Source organism: Chelonoidis abingdonii, chromosome 2 (assembly GCF_003597395.2).
Source record: "Chelonoidis abingdonii isolate Lonesome George chromosome 2, CheloAbing_2.0, whole genome shotgun sequence".
NCBI classification, from domain to species: Eukaryota; Metazoa; Chordata; order Testudines; family Testudinidae; genus Chelonoidis; species Chelonoidis abingdonii.
Genome location: NC_133770.1, coordinates 189,846,486 through 189,870,833, shown reverse-complemented (window position 1 = coordinate 189,870,833; position 24,348 = coordinate 189,846,486).

Below are 24,348 nucleotides of genomic sequence, written 5' to 3'. Positions count from 1 at the left end.
CCCCCGCCACCCCTTCCCGGGCCCACAGGAGAGACCGTTGTTCAAAGTGAACCAAAACAGAGAGGGGGACTCAAAGGGAAAGTGGAGGGGAAAGAACCCCCCCTGCACACTACTCTTAAAATAAAAGTGCAGGAGAGAGAAAAAACAGTAGCTCTCGGTGACCCATTAGGAGCTAATATTTATTTGCAAGACCCTGTAGGGCCTTATTGTCCTTACCCACCAATATCCTCTATTGTTTGTCTGTCCCTCTCTCCCTCCAGTTCTAGGCTCACACCTATCCACTGCTACCTGAACCTACCAGGCTCAGCCTTCCTTCCCCTCCATCAGCTCAAAACCATTCCCCTCCTTCTAGGATCCATCCTCTTTCCCACCCCAACAAAATCCTTCCTATCCAGCCTGCACACAGCTCTGAACCCTTCCCTTCCCAAATGGTCCTCCACCCTGGCTCAAAACCTCTCCTGTTTCAGCTAGATCCTGCTCACACCCATTCCTGGGGCCTGCTGCCTGCTGTAGGCATTTTGCTGCATTAGATAAACTACCGTGATCACCAACCTTTTTGTGGCCAGTACCACATTCATGTTTTCAGAAGAGTGTGGGAGGCACCAACAATTTGGCAAGGCTTATTTTGTATTTGTACATTAAATAATATGAAAAACATCATATTTAATATTACATAATAGATGAATCCAGAGAGAAGAGAGAAACTGAGAGGACAGAGAACACCAGCACCTGCAGCCCCGGAGTTCTCTGTCCCCAGCAGGCATGGGGCCCCGGCTTCTCTCCTCTGCTGGACACTAGGCGGGCACACATAAATGCCCCAGCGGGCGCCATGGTGCCTGCGGGCACCACGTTTGGGACCACTGAACTGCACTGTGTGTGCTGCTCCCCCTCCCAGTCTCTCTTTTTTATCCCATCCTATATTTTACTTTTTATTGCTACCCAATCTAACATTCTGGCATTAAAGCAGTTTTATATTAAGTACCCATCAGGTCTATGTTGTGTTAACTCTGCTTTTTCTTTCCTTTGTCATCCCTTTCCCCCACCACACACATCATATTCTTAAACTTATTCTCCTGTAGTGTATAATAATTGTTTCCTCTTTTCCTCACTTATTCCTCTTTTTCTAATTCTGGGTTTTGTTCTCTCATCGCCTCTCCATCCACCCTTCTCTTATTTATTTTCTCCCCATCCACATCCTCAGTCTCTCCTCCACCCCTTCCCTTTTTAATTTATGCCCTCAATACATCCTTACTTTCTCCCTACCTGTCACATATACACTCCTCCTCATGCACACTGCTGTCTTAATCACAATTATAAATTCTCACTTAATCCTGTTCCATAACCCAGTAGAATATATGGACTGGAATCTCATGGTGAGAATAGGCAGAAATAATAGACCTCTTTTAAGGTCCTTATCCTGCCAGCAGGTCTTCCATATCACTCTGTTCTGGGAAAAGGCCAACAGCCACATGTTCAAAAGTAACCACTAATTTCAGATTCTTCAGTTTTTAGGTACCTGATCCAAAACAACTTGCGGGTGATTTTTAGAAGTGTGGAACACCTGCAGCCCCAGTTTTTTTCAATGTATGCCCAAAGGGAAGCACTAACTGTGACTTGCCCCCATTGCCTGGGGTCTGGATTAGCAGTATCACCTGTGCCCCCCCCACCCTACAGATATAGAAATAATAACAGTAAAATGTGTAGGAAGGCAAAGGAAGAAATGCATTTTTGAGGAGAAATAGAGGTAAGTTAGGTTATTTAGTAAATTTGTTTATATTTTTGCCACCCTTGGCAACCACTCTATGACACTATAAGGTTCAGAAAGCTTGTCTCACTGCCCCCTTACCTCCTACTTCAAAACATCTCCCCAGCTCAGAAACTCCTCTTTCGCGTTACTGCTGGTGCTGGAAGAGCAGAGACAGTAGAAAGAAACTCTGCAGAGAACATGTGCATTGGGACCCATACTCTATCTCCGATATCTGAATTAATAGCTGGAATCTCAGCTTCGCACCCGCTCCCTATGCTGACTGCAATCTGGATTGAAGTTGCAGCAGCCTCACCAACAGTTTCTTAGCAGTAGCCAGATGTATTTTGGCCACAAGGAATCTTGCAGTGCCCATAAATGGTACAGTAGCCACCATATAGATAATTTCCATGTCCTACAAATCCTTAACAAAAAACTGTTCCTGTCATGCATGGGTGGACTTCAATTTGAGAGACATATGCCACACATCTCATTCAGATAGTAGTTAATCAGAGTTTCCAAAAATTATAGATAATTTTTTAACAAAAAGTATTGTACCCAACACAGGGGTAACTATTTTGGACATCATTGTGATGGATAAAGATGAATTAATCATTGGACTGGAAGTTGATGGTTGCATAGGGACCAGTGATCATGACCTGGTTACATTTAATAAAAGAAAATAAAAAACAGTCCCAACCAGATTTTATTTATTTTTATTTATTTACACACACACACACACACACACACTCAGTGTTTCAAAAAGGCTATGGCCAATATCCTCAAAGGTATTCAGGTGCTTACCTCCTTTGAGGGTCTGTGCCTAATTTCCCAAAGCTGAGGGAGATTATGAATTAAACTAATTGTGAGGGGGGAAAATAGGCAGAAAAATATGAATGAAAATTGGGGGTTAAGAGTTTATTAGATGGCCAAAAAGCCATAATTCACAATCAAGAAAGATGACAACTTTGGCTAAAGTCCATCCTGGTTCAAGTGCAAAATTAAGGCAGCAATCGGGGATGGGGGTGGGGGAAGCAACATATAACAAGCAGAGCAAGGGGGAAACAGATAGAAATAGATATACCCTGGAAGTTACAAAGTACATAAAATTGAAAAGGGAAGCAAAAGACTGCAGGGGAAAATACAAGCTAAGGATAATGGGTGTTTTTAAAGTATACTAGGGACAAAAGAAATCCTAGCAATTGTATATGTCTATTACTAGATGGAGATGGTAAATACTTCTGTTCTGTATTTGAAAAGAAGCAGGATGATGGTGTCATATTATATTAGGCTTGTGAAATACTTTCCAATCCACTAGTAACAGGAGGATGTTATGATGTTACAAGAAATAAACATTTTTAAATCGCCAGGCCCAGATAACCTATACCCAAGAATCCTAAAAGAGGTGGCTGAGGAGCTTTCTGACCCACTGGTGTTAATTTTAATAAATCTTGGAATAGCAAGGAAATTCCAGAAGACTAGAATAGAGGTGATGATGTGCCAATATTCAAAAAAGGGAAAGCAGGATGATCCAGGTAACAATAGACCAGTTATATTGAAACAGTCTCAGGTGAAACAAAAAACCTGATATGGGATTCAATTGATAAAGAATTAAAGGATAGGAATATAATCAATTACAAAACCTGCTTACCAAGAATGCCACTACATGATCAGTGATAACATAATTGCCAGAAGCTTTAGTGGCAATAAATTCTCCACTTTTGGACATAGATTGAACATCCAGCCAGTCTGTATTAAGGCTGTAACTAGAGATCAATCTCAATCTGGGTGACATTCGATCAGCAAAGAAGCTATGTCCCTCTGGTATATGCCTTGATGATGACGATAATATTGAATATAATTAACACCAGTCAACATGGCTTTACAGCTGAGATTGTTACCTTTATCAACCAAACATGTATAGATGTAATAGATTTTTGTAAAGCATTTGATTTAATAGCACTTGACATTCTGACTTTTTTAAAATGGCACTATGCGATATCAATGGAATCCATGTTAAATGGATTAAGAACTGGCAGATGTCAAATAGTAGTTGTCAGTGGGGAATCATCATCAAATGGGAGGTTTCTAGTGGACTTCCACGGAGATTGATACTAGACCTGATGTTATGCAACATTTTTTTATCAGTGATCTGGATGTAAATATAAAATCACCACTGATCAAATTTACAGATGACAAAAAGGTTGGTTGAGTGGTAAATATTTATGAGGACATTGTAGTCACATAGAATGATCAAGATTGGTTGGTAACCTGGGACCATTAAAACATTTTTTAATACAGAAATGCACAGTTACACATCTAGGAGCAAAGAATGCAGGCCATACCTACAGACTAGAGGAGTGTATCTGAAAATGATTTAGGGGCCACAGTGGACAAGCAACTGAACATGAGCTCCCATCAGGATGCTGTGGCAAAAAGGACTAATGCAATCCTTGAATTAACAGAGGAGTAATAATTAGGAGTAGGTTTCAGAGTAGCAGCCGTGTTAGTCTATATCCACAAAAAGAACAAGAGTACTTGTGGCACCTTAGAAACTAACAAATTTATTTGAGCATAAGCTTTTGTGGGCTACAGCCCACTTCATCGGATGCATAGACTGGAACAAACAGCAAGAAGATATTTATACATACAGAGAACATGAAAATGTGGAAGTAACCATACCAACTGTAAGAGGCCAATCTATTGAGGTGAGCTAACATCAGCAGGAGAAAAAAATTTTTTTTTAAGTGATAACCGAGATGACCCATAGAAGGTGTGAGGATACTTAACATGGGGAAATAGATTCAATTAGTGTAATGGGTCAACCATTCCCAATCTCTGTTCAAACCTAAGTTAATTGTATCTAATTTGCATATTAATTCAAGTTCAGCAGTCTCTCTTTGAAGTCTGTTTTTGAAATTTTTTTATTGTGAAATTACCACCTTCAAGTCTGTCACTGAGTGGTTAGAGAGGTTGAAGTGTTCTCCCACTGGTTTTTGCATGTAACGATTCCCGATGTCAGATTTGTGTCCACTTATTCTTTTGCATAGAGACTGTCCGGTTTGGCCAATATATATGGCAAAGGGGCATTCCTGGCACATGATGGTATCTATCATGTTGGTAGATGTGCAGGTGAACAAGTCCCTAATGATATGGCCGATGTGATTAGGTTTTACGATGGTGTCACTTGAATAGATACATGGACAAAGTTGGCATCAGGCTTTGTTGCAAGGATAGGTTCCTGGGTTAATGTTTTTGTTCTGTGGTGTGTGGTTGCTGGTGAGTATTTGCTTCAGGTTGGGGGACTGTCTGTAAGCAAGGACTGGCCTGTCTCCCAAGATCTGTGAAAGTGAGGGATCATCTTTCAGGATAGGTTGTAGATCTTTGATGATGTGCTGGAGAGATTTTAGTTGGAGGCTGAAGGTAGGGTGACCAGATATCCCGATTTTATAGGGACAGTCCTGATTTTTGGGTCTTTTTCTTATATAGGCTCCTATTACCCCCCACCCCCTTCTCGATTTTTCACATTTGTTGTCTGATCACCCTAGCTGAAGGTGACGGCTAGTGGCGTGCTGTTATTTTCTTTGTTGGGCCTGTCCTGTAGTAGGTGACTTCTGGGTACTCTTCTGGCTCTGTCAATCTGTTTTTTCACTTCAACAGGTGGGTATTGTAGTTTTAAGAATGCTTGGTAGAGATCTTGTAGGTGTTTGTCTCTGTCTGAGGGATTGGAGCAAATTCGATTGTATCTTAGAGCTTGGCTGTAGACAATGGATCATGTGGTGTGTCCTGGATGGAAGCTGGAGGCATGTAGGTAAGTATAGCGGTCAGTAGGTTTCCAGTATAGGGTAGTGTTTATGTGACCACCACTTATTATCACAGTAGTATCTAGGAAATGGACTGCTTGTGTGGATTGGTCCAGGATGAGGCTGACGGTGGGATGGAAATTGTTAAAATCATGGTGGAATTCTTCGAAGGCTTCTTTTCCATGGGTCCAGATGATGAAGATGTCATCAATGTAGCAGAAGTAGAGTAGGGGTGTTAGGGGACGAGAGCTAAGGAAGCGTTGTTCTAAGTCAGCCATAAAAATGTTGGTATACCAAGGGGCCATGCGGGTACCCATAGCAGTGCCGCTGATTTGAAGGTATATATTGTCCCCAAATGTGAAATAGTTGTCAGTGAGGACAAAGTCACAAAGTTCAGCCACCAGGTTTGCCGTGATATTTTCGGGGATACTATTCTAATACTAATTAGGAGTAGAGTTGTGATTTTATTTCTGTATATAGCATTGATGAGACCAATAATGGAATACTGCATACAGCTCCATTGTTCACATTTTAAAAAGGATACAGAAAAATTGGAGAGTGTGCAGAAAAGAGCCACCAAAATGATTCCAAGACTGGAGAAAGTGCATTGTAGCAAGAGACTTAAAGAGCTCAATCTGTTTACCTTAACATAAAGAAGATTAAGATGTGATTTCATTACAGTGTATAAGTATCTTCGCAGGGAGAAAATACTAAAGTGCTCTGTAATCTTGGTGAGAAAACCATAACAAGAAGCAATGACTGGAAGCTGAAGCCAAACAAATTCAAATTAGAAATTAGGCACACATTTGGAGCAATGAGGGTGATTAGCCCTGGAACAAATTACCAACGGATGTGGTAGGTTCTCCACCTCTTGATAGTTTCAAATCAGTACTTTCTAGTAGATATGTTTTAGTCAAATGCAAGTTATTGGGCTCAGTTCAGATGTAACTGGGTGAAATTTAATGGCCTGTGATATACAGGAGGTCAGACTAGACATTCTAATGGTCCCTTCTGACCTTCAACTCTATAAACATATGTATTTGCAAAACTTAAGGTTTCCTGCTGCTGCCATATTTCACTGAAACATAAAATCTCCTTGCCAACCCACCCGAAATGTACGTTCCACCTTGCTGTCCTGGATCTCCATGCCTTCCTATTCCACCTCGTATTCTCACTTGATTAACTCTCATCCAATGTGGCCCTTTCTTTCCCTTTTCCTCTATATTTAGAGCTTGATTTTATAGTTGCTGTAAGAGGGGTCTGAATAGAACTTTATCCTCCACTTTCAAATAAAACTGTTTTCCAATGACAGGCATAGATGGTTGAGTCTGGTTTGGAGGAAGTTGCAATACTGTCATCTCTGAGCTCCTAAATAATGGGGTCAGATGGCTGCACTCACCTAACATTTATTTCCTTTGATTTAGTTTTAGAATCCTTCATCACCTACTGTACAAAGAAGTTATTGTTTAAGTCTTTTAGCCTTGGAGGCTGCTCTAACTCATATTCTGCTTTCCAGAGCCCTTATGGGATCTGGGAAGCAGAGAACAACTGCACTGTAGTGGGCTCTAGTCAGAGATTTATAAATTTTAATGCCAGAAAGGCCATTAGATCACCTAGTCTGACCTCTAGTATAACATAGGCCATAGAATTTTATCCATTTATTCCTGTATTAGACCCAATAGCTTATGCTTGTCCAAAACACATCTTTCAGGAATACATCCAGTCTTGATCAGAAGTCATCAAGAGATGGAGGATCAACCACTTCCCTTGGAAGTTTGATCCAATGACTCATCACCCTCACTGTTAAAAATGTGTACCTTATTTCTAGTTTGAATTTGTCTGACTTAACTTCCAACCACTAGTTTATATTGTACCTTTGGGTGATAAATTAGATTTACCTGCACTTGGCTCATCTCCAAAGCACCCTCTATAACCAGGGGTTGGAATCAGAGCTTGTGTTCTGCACTGGCCAGAAAAGATCATAAACTCTTAGACTTTAAGACCAGAAGGGACCATCATGATCATCTAGTCTGACTTGCTGCACATGACAGGTCACAGAACCTCATCCACCCCTCCTGTAATAGGCTGATAACCTCTGGCTGAGGTTCTGAAGTCCTCAAATCATGATTTAAAGACTTTAAGTTACACAGAATCTACCACTTATATTAGTTCAAACCTGCAAGTGACCAAAGCCTCATCCTGCAGAGGAAGGCAGGGGAAATACACACACCAGGATCAGCCCATCTGACCTGTGGGAAAATTCCTTCCCAACCCCAAATATGGTGGTCAGTTGGACCCTGAGCATTTGGCAAGATCCAAGAGCCAGACACTAGGAAAGAATTCTCTGAAGTAACTCAGAGCCCTTCCTGTCTAATGTCCTATCACAGGTCATTGGGGATATTTGCTACTAGCAATCACAGATTAGCTACATGCCATTGTAGGCAGTCTCATCATGCCATCCTCTCCATAAACTTACCTAGTTCAGTCCTGAAGCCAGTTAAGTTTCTCCTCACTCCCCCTCAATTCCCCTTGGAAGGCGGTTCCAGAGCTTCACTCCCCTGATGGTTAGAAACCTTTGTCTAATTTCAAGCCTAAACTTGTTGATGGCCAGTTTATATCCATTTGTTCTTGTGTCCACATTGGTACTAAGCTTAAATAATTCCTCTTCTTCCCTGGTATTTATCCCTCTGATGTATTTATAGAGAGCAATCATATCTCCCCTTAGTCTTCGTTTAGTTAGGCTAAACAAGCCAATCTCTTTGACTGTCCTCTCATAAGGTAGGTTTTCCATTCCTCTGATAATCTTAATAGCCATTCATTGCACCTGTTCCAGTCTGAATCCATCCATCTTAAACATGGGAGACCAGAATTGCGCACAGTGTTCCAGATGACATCTCACCCATGCATTGTATAATGGTACTAACACTTCCTTGTCTCTACCTCAACTGATGCATGCTAGGATCGCATTAACCTTTTTCACAGATGCACCATCATTGGCAGTTCATAATCATCCTGTGATCAACCAAGAAACCCAGGTCTTTCTCCTTCTCTGTCACTACCAACTGTTAAGTCCCCATCTTATACCAAAAAATCTTGTTGTTAGTCTCTAAGTGCATGACCTTGAACTTTCCCATTACATTTCATCACATTTCTGTCACTCTAGTTTTCAAGGTCATCCAGATCTTCTTGTATGACACTCCAATCCTCCCAACTTTGTGCCATCTACAAATTTTATTATCACAATCCCACTTCTTAATTTTATTAATGACCTTGAAACGTTAAGTAAGATTGGTCCCAAGGCTGATCCCTGTGGAACTGCACTAGTAACCTCCCTCTAGCCTCACAGTTCACCTTTCATTATTACCTTTTGTAGTCTCCCTTTTAACCAGTTCATTATTCACTTTTCAATTTTCGTATTAACCCCCATCTTCTCCAGTTTAATAATTTCACATGTGGAACTGTATCAAATGCAGGTATTTTAAATCTACTTGATTTCCTTTGTCTAAAAGATCAATTATCTTCTGAAAGAAAGAGATCAGTTTGGTCTAGCATGATCTCCCTTTTGTAAAACCATGTTATATTTTATCCCAGTTACCATTTCCCTCCATGTCTAACTATTTTCTCTTTCAGAATTTATTCTAAAACCTTGCATACAATTGAGGTTAAACTAACAGGACTGTAATTTCCCGGATTACTTTTTCTTAAAAACAGGTAGTATATTTGCAATCCTTCATTCATAGGGTATAGCCCCAAATTAACAAATTTATTAAAAATCCTTGTTATTGGGGTTGCAATTTTATTTTCCAGTTACTTTAATATTCTTGGAGATTATTCGGGCTCCCCATTTAATCCAGGTAAAATGTTTGAATTTGACTTCCTTGGATGTGGTCATTTCTGTTTCCATATCCTCATTTCCATTAGCCACCATGTCACGACCCCTATCCACCTCATTACCCTTATTAAAAACCGAGGTAAAGCATTTCTTTAGGTTTTGGTCCAGGCCTAGATTATCTTTAATCTCCACCCAATCCTCAGTGTTTCGTGGTTCCACTCCTTTCCTTGTTTCCTTTGTATTTACACGGCTACAGAACATTTTACTATTGGTTTTAATTTCCCTTGCAAGGTCCAACTCTGTTTCACTTTTGGCAGAGGCGGATTTATAGTAAAACACGGGGTGCCCTGGTATGAGGTCCCGCAACAACAGGGGGGCCCAGGACTGGGCAGCTGCAGGGTCAGAAGTCCTGCCAGCTCCTGGGGCTTCTGCTGCAGGATCCGCACCCACCAGCAGCCAAGCACACTACCAGCCTGTTCCCTTCCTCCTCTCCGGAGCATGCCATGTTCCCTCCCCTCCCCCGCCCTCTCAGTGCTTCCCCTGCCACCAAACAGCTGTTTGCCAGAGCTCAGGTTGCTCCGGGAGGGAGGGGAAGGAGCAGGGCTGCAGCACGCTCGGGGGAGGAGGTATAGAAGAGGTGAGGTTGGGGCCTTGAGGAAGTGGGTGGAATCGGGGCAGGGCGGAGCAAAATCGGGGCCCCTGCACTCCCCCTACACATACCCACCCATCCTCCTCCTGCGAGCTGCTCAGGGCAGGGGGCTGGGAACACCCCCACAACCCAGCCCCCTGTCTTGATTCCTGCACCCCCCCCACATACCCAACCCCCCCACCCCATGCACTGGCTCTTGCACCCCCCACAATCCCCACCCCACCCTGAGCCCCCTGCCCTCCCTACTCATAACACCCCCTTCACACCACACAACCATGACTCCTGCACCCTCGACACCTCCGTCCATGACTCCTGCACCCTTCAACACCCCGCTACCTGCCCTCCCTGACTCCTGCAGCCCCCTCACACACTCCCAGCCCTGACTCTTGCATCCCCTCACATGCATCCAGCCATGTCTCCTGCACCCCCTCATATACCCCCAGCCACCTGCCCTCCCTGACTCCTGCAGCCCCCTCACAGTCCCTGCCCCCCCGAACTCCTGCACACACCCCCTTGCACCAAACGGGAGCTGCCCCAGGTAAACCAACCTCCATCCCAGAAGTCTACGTCCCTCCCTACTTGGGTGGAGTCTATCCCTGAGAACAGTCCTCTGTCCATGAATGCCTCCCAGTCTTTGAACTTCCGAAAACCCTCCTTATAGCATCAATGCCTGAATCGTCTGTTGATCATCATAATCTTGTCTCACCTTCATTCTCCTCCTCTAAGGACAGGTAGAATCCCACTGAAGATCACCTCCATTTCTTTAAATGTCTTCCCCAGCCTAGCACAGTCTAACTTGAGGTGTCCCAGCAGAAATCTAGCAGTATCATTTGTTCCTACATGAAGGACAATCAGTGGATTATTTCTTGCTCCCATTAGGATCCTGTTCAGCTTTAGGTTCAAATCCCATTTCTTGGCTCCAAGCAGACAGCTCATCCTTCTGTTCTCCGTATCAGCTCTGGTGACTTGCTTGTCCATTCTTCTTAGCAGAGAGTCCCTAGTCACAGGGACCTGCCTCTTCCTTGTGTTGGTGCTCCAGCCTGCCTCCTGTTCCTTTTGGCTGCAAGTCCTCTTGTCTTTTGTTAAGTCTTGCAATCTTCTGTGAGTCCTCCTCTATCCTCTTGGGGCTCCAAACTCTGGCTAGTCCATTGACCCTTGCCCTCTTCTTTTAGGACTAGCTGCTCTTCTCTTCTTCCTTGCCCTACCACCTTCTTTCATTGCCTGTTGTGACCTTCATTTTCCAGCTCAGCAAACCTGTTCCTGAGCTCTGTTTCTCCTTCATTACCTGGTCTTTTCCTCCGCCTGGTTCTCATAGTCACATGCCTCCACTGGCTGCTTTCCTCACCCAGCAGTCTATCCTCACCATTCTCCAGTCCTTGCCTCTGTGAGTCGTGAGTTCTCCCTTCAGCCTCCTCTTGTCTTCCCTCCATCATCAGCTCAAATCTCCATTGAAACTCAACCATACTTACCACTTGCATCTCCAAATCTCAGATCTTCTCTTCCATCAGCTCCATCAGGCATCACTTCATACGAACAAGGCCTTCTTGGGTACCCACTCCAGGAAATTTACATGTTGCAGCTTCCACATCCAATCATCTTAATTGTCTCTTCCATTCCTCGGGTCACTTCCACTGCTGCCTCTGCATCTGTCATAGCCTTCCTGCCTAAGCTCCAGTCAGAGAAAATAAACAAACACACACCAAAATAGAACCAGAATACCACACAGTTCCTCCCCCAAGCTCTCCTTACAAACTCCTACTCAGATTCCCATTTTCAACTCTCCTTGCTGGCTTCTGTGCCGTTATAGGCCTTCTAAATCAGGGAAGCCCTGTCTCCTAATCAGGCTTCCTACGCAGAGGCTATTCTTACAGGTTGTTTCTGTCCCCAGGCCTATTTACACTCAAATATTAAGGTCCCATTGTTTTTCCTAGAATAATAGGAAATTGAATCTTTTTCTCCCCATAGTTCTCTTATAGTAGGGCAATGGTTGTTCTCCTTTAACTGCCAACTCACATTATCTTAGCTCTCTAGATGTCCTTTGCTTTTGCTGACCAAGCAGTGCACTGCTTTCCATTCCCTGCTTCCTACCAGCAGCTTCTTCCTTTTGCAGAAGATGCTTCTGCAATTAACAATATTTCTTTTGTTTGGAAGCATGAGTTAAATCATTAGGTTCAATCTACTCCTGCAGATGTAATGATCAAGACAGATGAGTCTGAAAAGAAAAGAGCTGTTTTGGCTTGAATATGTTCTTGTCTGGAGACACATACTCAGCAAATTCGTGGTCTGTTTATTTTGGAAATGCGAGTACTGGAAACTTTCACATTAAAAAAAACAGTGTTATTCCAAGAGCATAGAAAAACACAAGCTTTATAGATCAGCATTCTTTTAACCCACCTAGAGGTTTTTCATGGCCTCAAAAATAGAGAGGAAAAGGATTTGCAATCAATTCTTGAGCAAATGACTTTTTCCATATATTCTCTGAAGTCAAATTAGATTAGCTAAATTGTGTATGCTCTTTATTCCAAGGTCCACTTGATTAGGCCAGGGGAAAGGTCTGGAACTCAGTTAATCCAACCTTCTCCGTGAATATGTCTGCCAGAGTCCCCTTGTCACCGTAGACCATGCTGACCCCCCTTTATTGCCTATTCTTGTTTTCCTTTTTGTTGTCTATTTTCTTCCTTTTGGCAGTCTAGTTGTAAACTCAGTGCCATAAATTCAATTCTATCTCAATTATTTTAACTATTTCATCCAGTATACTAGGGACCATCTAGTAGATACTGTAGAAATTGGTAATTAAACATATACATAATCATTCCCAGACAAACTTCAGTAGGGGGGTTGATTCATCGATGTATTCCTATACGTATATTGTTGCATCAGACCCTTTATTTGAACTTGTCTGGGAATTATAATTTATATATGCATGCAGTGAATTTCAGTTGCTGATCTGAGGTAGGGAAAGCATTCATTGTGATGACTGAAAGAGCTATTGGGAGTTAAAACAAGATTGTTTTATTTAAAAAAATAGGCAGAGAAGGACAGTTGTTTTCTCCCAATTGTGAATTTGTTTCAGTTCACTTCAGACATAATTATGATCATTAATTGTATGCAGTGTTGTAGCTATGTTGGTCCCAGGATATTACAAAGACTAAGTGGGTGAGGTAATATCTTGTATTGGAGCAACTTCAGCTGGTGAGAGAGATAAGCTGAAGAAGAGCTCTGTGTAAGCTCAAAAGCTTCTCTCTCTCACCAACAGAAGTTGGCCCAATAAAATATTATCTTGCCTACCTTGTCTCTCTATAATCATTAGCACAATACAAAACACATCAAAATGACTTAGGCTATCCTTAAAGAATTTAATAATGAGCATAGGGTGATTTTTTATAGGTTTATCCAAGTCTAGAAGCCCACTAGCATAAGAGATTTCCACATGAAACTTGTACAAGGGACTAACATTACTATGATAACATCTTATTTTAAGAGATCACCCCTAACATATCCACAAAGTACTGGGCCAGAATCCTAGCCCCAATGTCACCCTGTTGAGAGTAGCACAAACAAGCCATAAATCTGGCTTAACCAGTGAGTTGGGGATTCCCCCAGTATAAAGGAATCCCCAGTTAGTGTAGAGATCTACACAATCCTTATTCTCTGGCATTCCCCAGTGTCAAAGATATATAGGGAACAGTGCCAGGCAAAAGGTCCTGAGTGCTATTCACTTCAGTGATGCCCAGCTGGTGTAAGAACTCTTTATGACTGCAGCCAGAGCCACCTTCTGTTCCTGGGACCAGGCCAGTAGACCCCACCCTCCAGTTCTGATGAGCCACAAACACATCCTTTGCAGATGCCTCAATTCCCTCATCTGTGTCCAGCACATAACGAACACAGCTGAGAATCTGAGTACATTTCTGATTTGTCAGTCTTTGAAGTACTTACTTAAGACAGGGAGGAGACCTGAATAAGGTTTTCAATTTTAAAGCACTCATATTTAATAAAAGCTAGCTGGTTAGTCTCTCATTTCACTGTATTAAGTGGAATGAATCCTGAGATAGAACTATTCAGTTTATCTATATCCATCCCCTGCCTCTAGGGAGCCTCCCCATTCACTGGAAGTGGGAAGAACTGGATGGGCATACAGGGATTACACAACTCTGTGCAGCAGCAGCCCATAAGGGCCACGTTACACACTCCAGAGCCTACTCCAGACATTAAGCTGGAGGAGTCTCAATGGAGCTATTCTGCAGTCACTCTGCAGACGCGGATTCCTCTCCCTCTACCCAATGCATCTTCCCAGCAACAGATCTGGCAACTCAGCCATGACGCTGCTCTTTAGATTCTGGGCCTATATGAATATTGAATTGCTGCTAAGACCCTTGTTTTCATATGAAAAAAAGTCAAATTTGCAAGAATTAATAACACGTATCTGTGATTGGAAAACCAAACAATAAAAAGGGACCCACTTTTCTTTGTGAAAATAGATGTGATGCGGTATTACATGCATCTCAAGGAAGATCAAGGCCATTGTAAATATAGAAGTTTCTCAACCTGGCATTTTTATTACAATTGCAATGTACCAAGTCTGGTAAATCCAGCTCTAGCAAAGATGTAGAGCTATATAGAGAGATATATAAAGGATGAACTAGTTGTCTGGTTTATAATCTGTATTATAGTATAGTACTTGATAGCAGTCCACCTTTTGAGTTTATATGATTATTGGTGTCAGCACCTCTGGTATACTCAGATTACATCAGTGACTGACTTTAAATGTTGTGACATTATTTAGTTTTATTATTTTTGTCAGAGTGCCTGTGATCAATACAGGATGCTTTTATCATAACCATCTGTCCCTTAGTCATAAAAATACAGATGTTCAGCTTCATATGAATGTCTTTATTTTTATTTACATGTATAGTTGTAATTTAGGACTGTCTTAATATGTATTTATACAGCACCCAGTACAAAGGGGCCCCAGTTCTGACTAGGGCATCTTGGCACTATCAGAATACAAGTAATAATCCTACTTTGCTAAAAATGGAATTCATTTCAGTGTACCTTAAAATGCAGTAAAACTAAGACAAGTTATATTAATAATCACAAGAACATATTGCTTCTACCCCTTTAGAAATTGTGGAAGTGCTGCACAGATAGCATATGGGATTTAGTCATTTTCTTTGTACCAAGGGCTTAGTCTAACTCCCACTGAAGTAATTGAAAGATTCCGACTTACTTCAGTAGAGCAAGACTAAAGATTGATATCAGTCATAACTGAATAAGTCATAGTACAATATGCAGTTACCCATGACCAAATACATACACTTTTAGAATCCAACCCTGCAAATACACATGCAAGTAGCTTTATGCACATGAGTAGTTCTACTGACTTCAAAGGTGTAAAGATAAGCAAATGAATAAATGTTTCCATGATCAGGGCTTTCAGTTTCTATTGCTCACTGGGGCCAGGAGAAGGTAGGAGGAGTTGGGGACAATAGCAAGAAACATTCAAATTTAAGGGTTTACCTGCCTGATAAATATTTTTATGGAAGTGTTCTTGACAAAAATCCAATAACTAGAACTCCAGTGACCTCCTTTTCTCCAAGTATGATGCTTTGTGCTCAACAAAAATGGATCCTAGAACAGATTAATACAATTTCTGAAAATTCTTATCCTTAATAGGTTAGGGGTTGAACCCTTACTAAATAAACTGATGATCTTTCAATAACCACTGCCTGAAAGGTCAACTTTCAGATTTGATCTTGTTTTCTGTAGCCATTATAAATGAGTACACCAAATTTCAAGATTTCTAGGTCAGCAGAAACCAAGAAGTTAACTAGGTCTGTCAGTCAGCGATTGTATTGTATTAGATTCCAATATAAAACAGAAGTAGCACAGATAATAAATATTTTCACTAATGTGTGTTAGAGAATATGTGGATACTAGTTTTCTTATAAAGTTAAGCTAATTATGCAAAAGATGACAACATTAAACAGTAGTAATACCCTTAATATTTCTTCTGGTTGCTATTTAGGTATTTTTTTTAAATTTCCTACACATCCAGCAATGATTCTTCTTGCATATATTTTGACTGTGAATTCCTCAGTGATGAGAGACAAAGCCAGGAGAAATAATTGTAATATTAAAAAGAGGTAAATATTTACCAGCTGAAGGTCAGAGTGAGGCAAAATAACTACCTTAGGACAGCAGCTGGTTCTCTCTCCAGATTCAAAAGGTCAGCTACCGGGAGTGTAGTTTAGGAAAATCTGAGTTCAATAATGGCTGGCCAGTGAGAACACAGGTACTTAAGAAAAGATGGCTGAAATTCCAATTTTATGAGATAAAGGATCTGAGAGAAAGTCTGTGGTTTCCGTAACTGAAGGTAATGTGCTATTTGTTTCATTAGTTTTGTTATATCTTGATGCAATAAGTACCCATATCCATTCTGGACATCTGCTGCTTGAAGTTTACCACCACATCATCAGAAAAGGCCTTATTCTTCCTGGTCGTTAATGACTATACAGTGAAAGGGGTAAGAAGCACTAGGAGCCTTGCTTCCTTTATGCAGTCCAGGTAAGGGCAAGGTAGAATTGCATTTCTTGTGCTCAGTGGAATGCAGACACTGCTCCATCCCCATTTGCAAAGTGCCACAAATGGGATCGGTAGGAGGTGAGGCCATGGCTCCCTCCCCTCCACTATGCCTGCAGATTGGGGCTGACACGCAAGGTTTAGATAGTTGCAACCCATAAAAGGGCACACTACCAAATTCACTCCCTTGCATTTCAGGAAGTTCAGAGATGCGTTCTGCCTGATGCCTCCAATTCAGTTCCTAGGTCATTCACCCACCATCAGATGGTAATGACTTTTGGCTACTTGTAACCTGGATTTAGCTCAGTAATCTGGAGTGGAAACCATCATCCTATTACAAGTCTCCTAAGCCACCCAACTGACAATAAAAGATTTATTTTCGTTTCCCCCTCCCGTTGTCAATTATATAATTTATACCCATATAAAATTTTGACAAAGGCTCCAAGGCAGTGGACAATCAGTCTCTAAATATTTTTGTTGAGTGCCTAAATCCTTCCTTCTTTGGTGAATACCCCAATTCCATTTTTGACATTATTTCAAATGATAACTCACTTGTAATATATGTAATTTAGAGCCCTGAGACCAGTATGAACAATGTTTATATTTTAATTCTTCTGAATACTCAGATTTATATTTTTACTTTGATTATAAATATCAAAAATAGAAACAAAAACTTTGTTTGGTGACTCTTAAGGTTGCATCAGGACACACCCCACCAACCCGGCACTTTGAAAGCACTGAAATAAATTACAGTAAAAAGTCTTTTATTCGTTGCCACCTTCTTATCACTTACAATTCTGTCAATCACACACTCCATAAGGTTTTTCCTTCCACCTTCAACAGATACTTAAAAATCAGTGTACCCCAACTCGTCCTACCTTCTCCTGGCCCCAGTGAGAAGTAGAAACCGAAAGCCCTACTTCAGAGCCAACTGTTCCAACACCCTCCTCCAGAACCCTGGAAAAGAGATGGTGTGGCGCAATGCCCACTGATGGTGCTGTGCAATGTGCATTGATATTTCATATGATTTGAAAATATGAAGCATCAATCTTAAAGCTATCTATCTATATTTGTTTTAACTTTTATGGTCAGATTCACTACAGCTTTACCTCACTTATGAATATCATAAAGCAGCCAAAGCTTATAGGCCAGTTAACTGCATTTTGAGTTGCTTTGCTTTGCCAGAGCAGCACAAAACAGCTGGAGTTCCCTGTTCATCCTGTCCTCGATGTTTTAACTATATGGGAGGTTACTGACATTTTGGAAGGAAAAAAAATTGGCAGTGGTTGCTAAATTTCTTAAAGGACACACTTTTAATTAATTTTTATGTCTACATAAGTTTTACTTGTAAATTTTCAGAAAATTCATTTTCTATCGAAAGGCTAAGTACTGTGATTTTGGGGAGGATACACTGTTTTTAATACATACCAAACAGATTAACTCCCTGCTTTAAGATCAGCTTTAACTATTGTGTCACTACTAATGCCTTCATAAAATCATGGTTCAGCACAAATATTTTGCTAGTCATTGAACTTATTACCTCACATTTTTATCAGCAGGAATATCTCTGGATCAGGATTAAGTATATTAATATTTTTACATAGCAGTAACGGAAGCTAAGAAATTTGTCCTTATGTTCAGAACAAGAATTGTAAAGAAAACTAAAACAGTGTACAAGCTTGTCTCTTTTACCAACAGAAGTTGGTCCAATAAAAGATATCACCTCACCCACCCTTTTTGTCAATTTTGTCACTCATTTGTTTTGTTACAAATGATTGTTTCCATGCAATAACTCAGCTGAATAAAACTTAAACCCACATGATAAACTGAGGCACATATTGCTATGAGATATGCAACCGCCAGGAATTTCAGTCTGTAGCTGTGAAAATGCACAATGTACAACCATAATCAAAAGCTGAAAACCAAACATTAGTGTCCTGATACTGTCTTTTTCTAATTTGGTATGTGCACTGGATTCCGTCATTTGCTGTGTTTTTTGTACATTTTAATGAAAATGTTTTAAAGATATTTTACACAGATGTTTTTATGTTACTATTCTGAGAACAATAAGTGAACATATGGATCAGAGAGCCGTTGAGGTTCAGAAATAGTAATTATTGATAGATATCCAAAACTATTACCTCCATCCTCAAAGTTTCTATTTGCATGTTGTATTAATTGTCTGTGTTAGTCTGTGATTTTGTTGTTGTTTATTTGCATGGAATTATTTTTAGAAGGGGGATGGTAATTAGCGGCTGCAGTCAGTAGCAGAGCCGGCTCTACAGTTTTCACCGCCCCAAGCAGTGCGCCGAATTGCCTCCACGGGCGGTGGGGGCAGTCCGTGTGCCCTTAGGGCAGCAGGTGTGTTTCCGTGGCGGTGGCAATTCGGCAGCAGCTTCTATGTTTAGCTGAAGCCGCCCAGGACAGCTAAACATAGAAGCTGCCGCCGAATTGCCTTTACTGTGGAAATGCGCCTGCCGCCCTAAGGGCACATGGACTGAGCCTGCAATCAGTGGCAGCAATTCAGAGCGCTGCTTGGGGGCAAAACAACAGGGACTGCCGCCCCTTGCAGAATGCCACCCCAAGCACCAGCTTGGAATGCTGGTGCCTGGAGCTGGCCCTGGTCAGTGGATAGTGGCCCTTGCCATGTGACAAGGGGGTATAACATTCTGTAACATTGACCCATACTGTGTGACAGGGCCAGGAAATAAAGGTTTGTCCCATGTTAGTACCACCCTGTTTCATACCTTCATAACACAGGACACCCCTTCCAATACCAGTTAATCCAATCTTACTCTTTATAGTAACTGTGAACTGAGTTACCTCAGCTCTTACTGGCAAAAACAACAACAAAAACTTGTAAATCAGAATTTACTTGTATAGACATGATTCACTGAATACAGCAGTCATCAAGGTAGAGCTTGATGAAAATTATGTCAGAAGCATAACATCTGACTAGAAAGAATACTAAGGGCCTAGTCCAAAGCCCATTTAAGTCATTGGGAGCTTTTCCAGTGGTGTCAATGCTTTGATTAAGCTTTGGATCACAGCTTAATCAAATATCACCTATAGATGTTCTCATTAGGGAGCTCTAAAAGACCGAAAACAACCATGAAAACATGACAGATTTTTCTAGTTCAGTTCTCATGGAGTATCATAGATAATAAGGTGAAATTGCTTAATTAACAGTAATTAACTGATGAGCAGATCACACTTTCCCCTTTTGTAGCATCAATGTTATTTAAATAATTCTGGATCTTCGCTTCCCCTCGTTTAAAGGTTCCCATGTGGAACAGAGTAAATAGGGGTGGAAAAGCCCCCAGACACACAGAATAGGGAAAAATAGAGCCAGAGCTCTCTCCTCTGTGACACTTCCCATTCTGTCAGGGTTTTGGTAGGAGACAAGGGGTGCAGTCTGGGAGCAGCTGTATATGCAGCAGTGTTTTCTCATAACTCACTATGTATCTGCACAGAAACTGATGTTGCTCAGTTAAATGAGATCTCTTTCCCTGAGACAGGACAGAAGATCAATCCCAGAATAATAATAATAAAACTGCTCTACAGCCAAAATGCTTTTGAACTAAATGTAGTCAAACTTTACTAATTCTGGGTCACTGAGAACGAAAATGATGCTTAAAATTGTTGATTGGCTCGATGTCTGCGTGGGCCCGACTAATCAGCATGACTCTTGGAGTGATGTTAGGTGCTGTCCCGTTCCATGACCAGATACAAAGGACTTGTCCATTTCTTCATTGGACGGTGATGTTGTAGCTGCAGACAAGACATCGAGGTGTGATGAAGCCCTCACATCGGTCACGACCAGAGAGTGGAACTGTTCATGAGTCACGAAGACGAGTCTTAAAGCTGTTTTGCGCATAAGTTGAGACGTTGCCATCAATTTCATTGGTCATGCAGACCATAGAGGAAACCGTATGACATACATGAACAACGTGAGTGCATAAACTATGACACATCCAGTGGCGCTTGGTTGGAATTTGAAGATTGTGTGCTATCATTGCTTGTCTGCATGACTGATTAAGCAAAGTACTGGCTGGTGCTCTGTGATGGGATAGTCGGAAGAGATTCCCAGGAATCAAAAGTTGGCCACTCCGAGCAGTCATTGACCCTGGAGGAAAGTGTTCAGCATCCACATCGGTTGGAGTCAAGAAGATTCTTTGTTACCTACAAACCTTACACATCAAGGAGTCTGATGAAGACCTTTGTCAAGGCCATTGAAATACCAAGCAGCTTTCAAGTACAGTGTGGAATAGTTGCAAGGTAGTGAAGCTAAATAAGGAAGGTGTTTTGTGGTCTAGTTCGTTGACTGTTTGAGATGATGATTTGACATGAACGCGTGAACAAGGAGACGGCAGGAAACTTCCATTGTGGCATATAATTCCTGGAACCAAGGCAGACACTAACAGGTTGTTGGGTGGAGAAACTCCTCAAGGCATACAAGAGTTGTTCAAAGTCAAAAGATACATTGTTCACTTCCTAGGTGTTCCTCGAACTGTGGAGCTAGAGCGCGAGCGGAGGGGAGATGGCAAGAAGAGAGACTTGGAGGCAGTGATCCATGAATGCTTGCAGAGTGCTGGAGCTGTGAGAAGGAGAGCGGCAGGGAATATAGAAAGACAGGGGGCAAGAAGCGCGAGCGATAGGATGGAGGGAGGAGGAGAGGAGAGGGCGGGATAAAGTTTATTTTAAGAACCTTGCTGAGTTTAGAATGGGTGACAGAGAGGAGAGAGAGTTATATGTAAGCAACATAAACCAGAAAAGACGCTAGGTGACAAGTTAATGATTTAAAACTACTATCTCCAAATATAGAGCATAAAATGTAGTAAAAGTAATGCTAGAAACAGTAGCCAATCAGTTGTTTTAATTGTCATATTTGAATTCAGCACATCAAAATACATAATAAATACCACATTTTATCTCTGAAGCAGACAACTTCTCAAAAATTGTAGACCAGTGTAATATTTAGGTGTATGTCAGGGATCATTTCTGATGATAAAGTAGCTATTTTATCCACTTAAAAGCTTCTCTAGCAGAATCATTCTAATCTCTTGGAGATACCTTTTTATTTACTGTGTGAGCACAGTTCTTCTAGCTGTGTGCAGAGGCGGTTTTAGTTTTGATTTCCTATTAATAAACTATGAAACTTACAGCAATTACTTACAAGTTCATAGGAACCCTCTATAGAGCAAGTCTCAGTTTCTTAAAATCAAGGTTAGAATGTTCAGGCTGTAAGGTGTCTTATAAGATAATCATTTTCTTTCTGAACAAAGTTTTGTCTAAAGATAAAGCTGAATTTAAATCTTATTTAAAAGATACTTGTTGAAAATCCTTCTATATGGGACTAAATATAAATACTTCTATATTGGACTTTACTTCTTAGTTAACAGAAATATGTTTCTTGCTATGGTAAACTGAGTGGAATAATTCAGAAATGTATCTTTTATGAGATGTTTCTTGAAGTTATTCATATTTATACTTTGCTGAATCATCATAAGCAATGTTTTTGCACCATTTGTAATATCTGATGTAGGTTATCAGATGGAAGATATTATTTCAGCTTAACATGTACTGTATAGAACAGGGGTCTCAAACACGCAGCCCGCAGATGGCCCACAAGGTTATTTTCTGTGGTCTGCGAGCTGCTCGCAGTCCCCCAGCCCTCCCCCAGCATTTACCTAGAGCAGCTCTGGCCCAGCATGCACTGGGGGCAGGGCAGGCTGCCTGCCCTGCCCTGCCCTGACCCATGCCACTCTGGGAAGAGGAAAGAATGTGGGGGAGGAGAGGCGCAGGGGTGTGTGTTGATGTTGCTTCAGACACTGCCCTCAGCAGGTCCCATTGGCCGCGGTGCCTGAAGCAACAGCAACACACACCCCTGTGCCTCTCCTCCCCCATGTTCCAGATGCTTCCTGGAGTGACGTGGGGGCAGGGCAGCATCATAACCAGATGGTTAAGGGTTAATGTCTCTTTTACCTATAAAGGGTTAAGAAGCTCAGTAAACCTGGCTGACACCTGACCAGAGGACCAATAGGGGGACAAGATACTTTAAAATGTTGGTGGAGGGAAGTCTTTGTTTGCGCTTTTTGTTTTGTTAGTTGTTTGCTCTTGGGACTAAGAGGGACCAGACATACACCCAGGCTCTCCAAATCTTTCTGAATCAGCCTTTCATGTTTCAAAAGTAATAGCCAGGCAAGGCGGATTAGTCTTATTCTTGTTTTCTCAACTTGTGAATGTTTCTTTTTGCTGGAAGGATTTTTACCTCTGTTTGCTGTAACTTTGAATCTCAGGCTGGCTGGTTCCCTCTAGTCATATGAATCTGAGTCCCTGTATAAAGCATTTTCCAGCCTGATTTTACAGAGATAATTTTACCTTCTTCTTTTAATTAAAGCTCTCTTTTTTAAAAACCTGATTAATTTTTTCCTTGTTTTAGATTCCAAGGCTTGAGTCTAAATCACCAGGGATTGGTAGGGGAGATAGGGGGGAGATTAATTTCGTCGTTTGTTTAGATCCCAGAGTTTGATTGGTGAAGCTCCCAAGGAACCCAGGAGAGGAAAAGTCGGGGGTGGGGGAAAGTAGGAGGATGGTTTATTTCTCCTTTTTTTAAGACCCAATGGGTTTGGGTCTTGGGTTCCCCAGAGAAGGTTTTGGGGGAACAGAAGGTGTGCCAGACAAAGACTTCTGGTTGGTAGCAGCGTACCAAATTTAAGCTGGTAATTAAGCTTAAAAGTGATCATGCAGGTCCCCACTTTTTGGACACTAAAGTTCAGAGTGGGGGGGGGAAAAACCTTTACAGGCAGGGAGCCTGCCCTGCCCCTGGTGCGTGCCAGGCCAGAGCCTGCCCCTGAGCCCCTCCTGCAGTTGAACCCCCTGCCCTGAGCTCCTTGCCACTCCCTGCACCACGACCCCCTGCCACACCCCTCCTGCATCCCAACCCACTGCCATGAGACCACTGCTGCACTCCATACCCCTCCTGAACCCAATCCCCTTCTGAGCCACCTGCTGCACCCTGCACCTGACCCCCTGCCCTGAACCCCTGCAGCACCCTGCACCCCAACCCACTGCCCTGGGCCCCCTGCTGCACCCCTCTCCCTCCTGCACCCCACACCCCAACCCACTGCCCTGAGCCCCCTGCCACACCCCATATCCCTCCTGCACTCCCTGGGGGCAGGGAGGGGGCAGAGTTGGGGTGGGGATTTCGGGGAAGGGGTTGAAATGGGTGCAGGGAAGGGGTGGGGCCTCAAGGAAGTGGTGAAGTGGGGGCAGGGCTGAGGGGGGAAGATGTCAGTAATGCGGCCCTCAGGCCAATGTACTAGTCCTCATGTGGCCCTCGTGGTCATTTGAGTTTGAGACCCCTGGTGTAGAACATCACATGAGCTTATTTTTAACCTAATTAGTTACTTTATTTACTTTACACAAAATGCCTTCACACAAAGATCAATTTTAAATAGGAAATATTTCCTATTTTTATACATCTAAAATGAATTTATATTCCATCTGTATTGAAGTTCTACTGAAATCCTGCCCTGAATTTCACACATTGGATTAAGATTCATTTGTTGTAATGAAATATTTGGAGTTAACTTTGAGTAAAAAAAGAAGTTATATCAATGCAACAGGATGCAGGGGCACTGCTCAGAAAGATAATGAGGCAGGGCTGGAGATAGCAGAACAATCAGAATCTCAGCAAGACAGGAGGCTCTACAAGACAGGCTTCAGAATCAGAAGAAGG